This window comes from Stomoxys calcitrans, chromosome 5 (assembly GCF_963082655.1).
Source record: "Stomoxys calcitrans chromosome 5, idStoCalc2.1, whole genome shotgun sequence".
Classification (NCBI taxonomy): Eukaryota; Metazoa; Arthropoda; class Insecta; order Diptera; family Muscidae; genus Stomoxys; species Stomoxys calcitrans.
Window position 1 is genome coordinate 61097495 of NC_081556.1, and position 8426 is coordinate 61105920.

Below are 8426 nucleotides of genomic sequence, written 5' to 3' on the forward strand. Positions count from 1 at the left end.
AAAAGCTTCTAGGAGGCACGTTTTGTCGCTCTGATAAGCTTGTTGTATTGATTAAGCCGTGTGTAATACAAATCCTAATAAACTACCGCTTTTTTACGACGTAGACCTCTTTCCCAATATTGCGAATCTCCCCGATTATACAGGGTTTTTCTTGGGATGATTTCTTTTCACGAAGAAAGGAAATCATCCTCCACAAGTGTAGTCGTAATCCTGTTGATATTGTCGTCAATGTCTTCTATGCTTGGACAACCTAATTATCTTGCCAAAGTCTTTCTGAGTAGTCTTCCGAATTTTGGCCAGTTGGTTTTCAACTTATTTCGGAACTTATTCGGCGCTGGACGTGTTATTTAAACCCTGCAATCCTGAACCTCATCGATCAGATTTTCCAAACATGTGACAATATCTAATGGTGTTACCTTATTAAGTGTTATTAGGTCTTTAGAATTCTGCCAGGGCTTATTAATATTGGTACTACCCTACGAAATGTGTTGAGAGTTCGCTTCGCACCCTATCAGTACCTTATTTCCAGTGTGTTTTGCTTTCCTCACCAACCGTTGCAGCTCCGAGAGTCGGAAGTTAGATAAAGTGATGCCAGGTATGCTCCACCGTCTTTGGGGAACAAAATAGAATTTTACTTTTTAGACAAATAACGCAAGTCCTCCGCCGAGTACCAGAGTAGGCATAGAATAATTGGTAGTTGATATGGTTCAGTCCAGAAACTTAGTTCCGGGGTCGTCCATGGCTCTTGAATCAAGGCCATATGAATCCTGTCTTTGCTGGTTTTATCCATCAGAGCGTGAGTAGCTGTCTCGCTCCGGTGAAGGTTTATCTGGATGACCTCAATCATTGGTCCTCCATTAGATGGGCTTCTTGGGAGTGGGTGATGGGCTCATCGTCTGCTCCCTGTTCTTTAGGCTGCATTGCCTGGTGTTTTAATGTTAGGATCTTTGCCTATCCCAGTCTTCCGAATCTTTATAAAGTCGCTAGTGGTTCCATCATCGGGTCCCTGTTCGTTAGGCTGTATCATCTACCGTCCCTGCACTGCCTGATGTTCCAATATTAGGATCTCTGCCTATAATAGTTGGCTCCCCGTACGTTAGGCGTCATCCTTCGTCGTACATCGGATTGCTTTCTCGGTCTGCTTGTGAGCTAAGCAAAGCCATCGCCCATTTTTGCCGTCATCCCGCTATTCTCATCTATCGATTCGGCTGCGATGACTGTTTCATTGACACTGTCCCTGTGTGAATCGGAAACACCTCTTTTAATCAAAGCCTGGGGACGAACTGTGCTTCCCTCTGGTTTATCCGTCTCATTTGTTTGTCTGACGACTGGTTGTGCGCGTTTCAAACCATACTCTCGACTACAGGTGCTAAAGCACCCACACCTATAGGACGGGAGGATAACATGCTACGCAGCTGTTGGGTCTTTGGAGTCCATTTTGAGTCTACTCCTGAAAGACTTTAAAATTTTTCGTAATCGTTTGTTACTATTTAATTTTTCGGGAATGAGGGTTGGCATTCTATTCTGCTTTCAAAAAAGTCACTAAAATCTATAATTGTCTCGTGAACGAAATTTGACAGCAATCTAATGTTTTTGTTTCTATACCAAAACAAGTTGTTTTATCTGCAATTTTTTGTTTTCTATATTTAATTTATTATTTTTTCGGAAATAAATAAAATAACTAACCATATTGACTTATAAAACAAACAAAAATTATGTTGGCAATGGTAGCCATAATGGTTTCAATGGTTGGTAATATAATTTTTTATGCCACTTTCCTCACTATAATAAGAGTACTATTTTTTGCTTATTCTTCACCCTCTCTTCTTCGGGATGTGATTCTCTTGGGTTGACGAATGGAAGATGTTGGTGTAGTTGCAAATGCTTCGTTTGAGTTTGGCAATAAAATCTGAAATTCCTCTAGAAGTATGTCTAGTGGCATGCTTTACTGTTGACGCTCTTATCAGAGTGTCAACAAATCTTTCCGGCTTTCCGTTGGAACTTGGATGAAAACGTACTGTTCTCGTGTGTTAAATACCTCTGTGTTTACACCAGTCCTCGAATTAAGTGGATCAAAACTGTGTCCCACTGTCTAAATTGAGCTGCTCCAGGTTGCCAAACTGAGCGCAAAACGAATTCCACATTTTTAATGTCGCAATGCAAACCATTGTCCTACATATTCTACGTGGATCCGTTCTAAAGCTCGAGATGTTGAAGGCCATGCACACATGTTTGTTTTCACTGGGCTCTTGGCTACGAGTTGGCAGTTACTGGATTCCCTATTGTAGGCTTCGATGTCGCTGTTTTTTTTACCAATAGACATAAATTCTCGCGATGGCTTTGCTTCTCTCAGCCGCTGGTGTCCTCGATGCAACTGCTTCAAAACTCGTTTCCGATGTGGTTGTGGAATTATAATTCTCGAGTTGAGCAAGAGACAATCGAACTGTTTCGATATCGTATCCTTTCGATTATATTATGGTATAACGTCGGAATCGATGTTTTTGTTGTCTTCGGGTCAGCCATTCTCCACATAAGACATAACTGTCCGAAGACTTCTGCCATTTCTGGTTGCATTTACGATGGTCTTGAAGGCAATGGAAAGTGTTGATATTGCTTCATTGATCATATGTCCTCTTCGAGTGCTATTGAGGTTACGGTATAATCTGCCGGTTTCTCGTGATTGGTAATCATCCTTGACAAAACGTCGGCGTGTCCAAAATCTGTAGTATTGATGTATTTTATATCGAAGTCATATGTAAGCAGTATCACTGCCCATCCCTGCAGCCTGTTTGCTGTGTATAACGGAATGCCTTTCTTTCCACCGAATATTGCGAGCAAAGGTTTGTGGTCAGTATGAAGAGTAAATCACCGGCCAAAAAGCATTTCGTGGAATCTTCGTACTGCAAAGATTAATGTCAGTCCCTGCTTTTCAATCTTGCCGTAATTTTCAGAGAGCGAGATACGTGATGTATTACCTTTATGCTGTTTTCCGGGAAGATATGCTAAATAAGGCGCCATGCCGTGAGACGACGCATCTGCCCACACTTGTATGGGAAGGCTGTAATACTTCGTCCAATAGAATTCGACATATTTCGCCAACAATTAATAACCAATTTTCGTGTTAATGAAGTTAGTACTAGGCTTTACCACATTAAATACTGACAACGAAAAATTAAAAAAAAAATTGTTCAAACACTAAAATTTTAAGAAAAGGTAGGTTAGGTCCGTCCACATTAGGTCTGTTCGCGTACTTTTACAGTAAAAATTTAGAGTAAGAGCCATTTTACTCTCTTTAAAAATTTTGCAAGCAAAAGTGAAATTTTGCAGAAAAACAGGTGATTTTTGTTTTGGTTGGTTTTTTATTTGCTTGCTCGGAAAAAATTGTTTTAAAATAAAAAATGCTGGCGATACTTGTAAGGTATTTTCCTTAGATAAACGTTAATTTATTGACCCGAGAGTGAAAGCCATTTGTATATCCGTGATCTCCGTGCCGCTGGACAGCCATCACAAATTACCGTGCAATCCCATGAAAATAGAGTGGATTGACCAAAAAAATTACCATTACATTTATAAATCACAATTTTTTATTAATAAATAATAATGTTTGCTTAATGTAGTAATATTGACATTATGATGTTTATAAATTTTGCAGCGGAAGGGGATTGAAAGAGGTAAGTGTGTAAATAAAGTGTTTGGGCATTGAGGTCTGAATTAAATTGTTTCTTAAGGATCCTTCGGACCAAGGAGGGGAGGACGTAGTGTGGGACACGTCTACCAAAGTCCCTAGATCAGTGCATTGTGTGAGATGAGTTTAGTGGATCGTTATATGTTTCTTGTTATTCCTCCGGGATTGACTGGGGGTGTTGAGTTCGCATGGCCCGTTGCGATTGATTCAGCTAGTTGGAAGGAAATTGATTAGTCATCGCCGATATAGAGCAAGATAAAACAGTCTCGTCAGCCGTTGCAAAAGTTGGGCTTGTTGGGTCATTGTCGCCTATTGGTCATCCAAAAAAACTGAGAGCTGCCATACTTGCAAACTGTCAAAACACACGATAACATCCTATTTCATATCGATTTGCTTTCTGTGGAGGGATGCCCCTAACACTAACAATAATAAATTTAGTATTTTTATACCCACCACCAAAGGATGGGGGTATACAAATCTAGTAATTCCGTATATCCGTATAAAGTATATGTATTCTTGATCGTCTCAACATTCTGATTCTATCTAGCTGTGTCCGTCTGTCTGTCGAAATCACGATAGTGGTCGAACGCGTAAACCTAGCCGTTTGAAATTTTGCACAGATACTTTATATTAATGTCCCATATCGGTTCAGATTTATATATAGCTCCCATATAAACCGAATTCCCGATTTGATGTCTTGAGCACCTACCGGGAAGACGCAATTTTTTCTCCGATTTGGCTGAAATCTTGCCTGTTGTGTTCTATTATGAGTTCCAACAACTGTGCGAACTACGACCGGTGGTGTATTTGGCCCTCAAAATGACACTTAATTGATTTTTTTTTTAATTTAAAAAATAGTAGTCACCCTTATTCCAATTGACGAAGGTGGTTTCATACTTCGTGGTATGAATTTCATATTTCCTCATCTATTTGTAATCGCCATCCAATATTCATCAAATATTTTAACAAAATCTCCCTACTGTCCAACTGTTAAAAAGTTCTTGCGGTGTTATTCCTTGAATAAAAGCATTCCAAGATTTTAAAACCAAAAAAAGGCAATCTGCAGGCCACCGTAGAGCAGAGGTTAGCAAGGCCACCTATGACTCTGAACGCTTGGGGTCGAATTCTGGTGAGAACATCTAATTTTTTTTTTTTTGTGAGACACTATGCCATGTAAAAACTTCTACCCAAATAGGTTTGACACTACGACAAGCCATTAGAATTCAGCTATGAAAAGGGGGACCCTTATTGAACTTAAACTTGAATCGGACAGTAATCATTATGATATGTGACATTCTATTAAGAAACGGGGTAAAGTTCCTTAATGGGATGTTCATGGACTAATTTGCGTTTGTAAAAAAAAGCAAATATTTTAACATATATTTCATCGAGACAAACGGTTGAGAAGTGGTTCAGGCGTTACCGCACGGACATAGACGATGCACCACGATTTAATCACCCAATAGAGGTGGACACACCAGAAAACGTAATCGTTTTGGAAAATCGAAAAGCGAAGTTGAATGCGTTAGCTGACACTAAAGATATCAAAGTGTTCGAAACGGGTACTACAAACTTCTCACATTTCAATGAGTTCTATAATCTATTTTAGATCACTACCCCTTCATGCGGAGCAATCGCTTTGAAACTTTACATGAAAGAAGCTTTGGGTTCCCTGATTAATAAAATGTACTCTCGGTGGTTGCTGTTGTTGTAGCAGTGTGTTGTGTTCTATCTTTCGTCTGCATGATTCTGTTGAGTATCCAGATCAAGAACCTCTGCGACTAAGATGGGGTGCGTCAATAGGGATGTTGGTCTGAGTCGAGTGGGTCTGGCTGGGCAGTTAAACAGATGACGTGTGTCGTTTGGTATTTTTATGTAGTCCTAATATCTTTTTAGGCTTGGGACACTTCGCCCTGAATGTGTATATCGAATCCGTGCCACTGTAGCATATGTCCGCCTATAACGCTAAACGGTGGTAATCCCCTGTTAATGCTGGCGACATTTGTCATGCATGGACATGTAAAAAAGAGCTTTCATACTGTGGCACGCCATTCGGACTCGGCTATAAAAAAAGTCCCTTGTCATTGAGTGTAAATTTGAATCGGAAAGCTTTCATTGATTTGTGAGAAGTGTGCCCCTTCTCGGTTCCTGGGTACATTTTTATTCCACTCCCAAACACATTTCTTTTGAGTCCTTTATATTATCGTATTGGTAAATATCTACGGTTTAGAGAAACACTTGGCCCTAAATGTAAATATACGCTTCGTGCTCTACTTTCAAATACATTTTATAAGAGCCTCTTAATGGCATGATCGGTTATTAAATTCTGTTTGAGGGTGGGGTGGACCCCAGGGAATTTGTCGCGTAAATGAGTATCAATTTCCCGAAATCAATCAATTTAAACATCAAATAGCTTTCATATAATAGGGAGCTGATTTCGGGTGAGGCAGTCCCCCAAACACATGGCTCTTCAATTGGATATTAAATTCGTTTTTTCTCTCAAGCACCTTTCGTTTGAGTTCTATATTGTCTTGATGGGTCTATATACCCATTTGGCGGGTTTTGGACGGCCTTCGACCCCAACAATAGAAACCATGTCTTGTTTTGACAGATCTTCGACATCTGGTAGTTTTGTAAATAGCTTTTTATGGGAGGGATGACATTCAAACATTTCGACTCAAATATGGATATCAAATTCATGCTGCACTCCCAAATCCATTTAATGTGAGCCCCATATTGCCATAGTCGGTAAATATGAACTGTTTGGAGGGTGTTTTGAGGCTGGGGCGGCCCCCGGTACTTTGCCCCGAAAATATATATCGAATTTGTTCTTTACTCCCAAATACCGTTGATTTGAGCTCCATATTGCCATAATCGGAAATGAAGTACAGTTTAGGGGGTGCTTTAGGACGTACCACCAAACACTTGACTCCAAATTGGATATCAAATTCGTTTTCATCCCATATTAAGTCCCATATTGTCATAATGGGTCAATCAACCTATTTGACTTATTTTTGGAAGGAAAAGTGCAACCTGGGTGCTTTAGGACGTACCCCCAAACACTTGACTCCAAAATTGGATATCAAATTCGTTTTCATCCCATATTGTCATAATGGGTCAATCAACCTGTTTGACTTATTTTTGGAAGGAAAAGTGCACCCTAGACTTGATCACAAATGTTTATGTCATATTCGTTATCTACTCCCAAATATCTTTCATTTGAGTCTCATGTAGATATGGTCGGCTTATATGTCCATTTGGGGGTACATGGGGGTGAGGCGACCTCCCATTACTTGGACCTAATTTTTTATGCCATATTTGTAAACTACTGTCAAATAATTTTCATTTGGGTCCCATAATGACATGAACGTCGAATATAACTGCTTAGATGAGTTTTTGGATTGGGAAGGCCCGCTGAGTACTTGTACCCAAATTTTAATACGATATTCGTTTTCTAGTCTTCATTACCTTTCATTTCATACCCATTTGTGCCTATAGGTCCATTTTTGGTTTTGGATGGCGTTATTGGGGTAAGGAGGAGTGACAGCCCCCTTCCGATATCAAAAAATTATATAGCCCAAGTTTCCTTCCAGACAAACTCACACAATCTGTGAAAATTTTAAGAAAATCGGTTCACCCGTTTTTGATTCTACGGAACAAACAAAAAAACCGAGTATCATATAGTCATGATGGGTCATATAACCATTTACGGCGTTTTTGGGGGGTCTGAGTTTGTATGCCAGAATCGTAACCTACTCCCGAATACCTTTCATTTGAGGCTCATGAACGTCCAATACGTCTGTTTGGGGGAATTTTGTGGTTGGGGTGGCCCGATGAGTACTTAGACCCAAATTTTAATGCCATATTCGTATGTATTCTATTTTCCAATATCTTTCTTTTGACACCCATATTGTCCCGATCGATCCACATTTGATTTTGGGTAACGGGGGAGTGTCCGCCCGCTTCCGAAATCAAAAAATTATAAAGCCTATTTCTCCTTCCTGAACATATTCGCAATCTACTCCCGAATACCTTTCATTTGAGTCCCCTTTTGTCATGATCGTCCAAAAAACCTATTTTATGGTTGGGGCGGCCCCCAGCTACTTGGACCCAGTTTTTAATATGAAATTCGTACTCTACTCCTGAATACCTTTCACTTGAGTCCCACATTGTCCTTATCAGTCCCCCTCCCGATATCAAAAAATTATATGGCCTATGTTTCCTTCCAGACCAACCTACACAATCTGTGCAAATTTCAAGGTAATCGATACAGCCGTTTTTGAGTCTATACGGAACAAACAAACAAACACAAATTTCCAATAGCCTTTGTCAGCATCTTTCACTTTTATCCAAATATTGTTGTTATATATGTAGACCAAAAGCATGACACATTCTTTCACAAACCTTTTTATTTCGTACAGATTGATTGAGTTGCTTGTTGTGAAAGAAATATTCATTTTTTCGAGTATATTTATTTATATTTAAAAAAAAACTTTCTTATGAATCCACAAACACTTTATTTTTTCCACCCAGAGTAAATACATGTGAGCAACATCTCTAACACTACAGACACTCAGTTACAATTAAAAGGTTAGGCGATCGCGTTTATTTTGCTTAAGAAAATTACTTGTTGCACAGCGACTGTGATTGTGCTCTCAATGGGCGTCCCGAAATGTAAATTTTCCCTAGATGAAAAAACAAGTTATGACGAAGCGAACACGTTTTGGCAAATTTTACCGTT

General features: G+C 39.5%; 2 long non-coding RNA genes across 2 annotated transcripts; both read right to left on the bottom strand.

Moving 5' to 3' along the window:
* Positions 1 to 1705: 1705 nt before the first annotated feature.
* LOC106095862 (uncharacterized) lies at positions 1706 to 3376 on the bottom strand. The gene is made up of 2 exons (XR_001222806.2): positions 2976 to 3376; positions 1706 to 2900 (listed from the first exon to the last, which is right to left on the bottom strand). It is a non-coding gene; the product is annotated as an uncharacterized LOC106095862 (long non-coding RNA).
* Positions 3377 to 3566: 190 nt separating this feature from the next.
* Positions 3567 to 8175, bottom strand: LOC106095871 (uncharacterized). The gene is made up of 2 exons (XR_001222810.2): positions 8090 to 8175; positions 3567 to 3896 (listed from the first exon to the last, which is right to left on the bottom strand). It is a non-coding gene; the product is annotated as an uncharacterized LOC106095871 (long non-coding RNA).
* Positions 8176 to 8426: the final 251 nt, after the last annotated feature.